The sequence below is a fragment of the Piliocolobus tephrosceles genome, unplaced genomic scaffold (assembly GCF_002776525.5).
Source record: "Piliocolobus tephrosceles isolate RC106 unplaced genomic scaffold, ASM277652v3 unscaffolded_278, whole genome shotgun sequence".
In the NCBI taxonomy this organism is placed as follows: domain Eukaryota; kingdom Metazoa; phylum Chordata; class Mammalia; order Primates; family Cercopithecidae; genus Piliocolobus; species Piliocolobus tephrosceles.
In genome coordinates, this window is record NW_022310753.1 from 7673 (window position 1) to 8016 (window position 344).

The window sequence follows — 344 nt, forward strand, 5'->3', positions numbered from 1 at the left end:
GATTGGTGGTGCATATCCCACCTGCAGAGCCCCAAGGAGAGGCCTGAGCCGTGGCAGACACACTGTTACGAATTTGAATTGCAGTCCCCTCAAATTGGTATAATGAAGTCCTCACTGCCAGGACCTCAGAGTGGGATTTTATATCAACATAGGGTGATTAACAGTTGAAATTAGTTAAGAAGAGGTCATACTGCAGTAGAGTACGTACCCAATCCAACACGACTGATGTCCTTATGAAAAGGGGAAACTGTATTGCAGACACGCACATGAGGAATACTCCATATGAATGTGAGGCAGAGAATACGGTAATTCACCTCCATTCCAGGGAACAGCAAACACCTCGG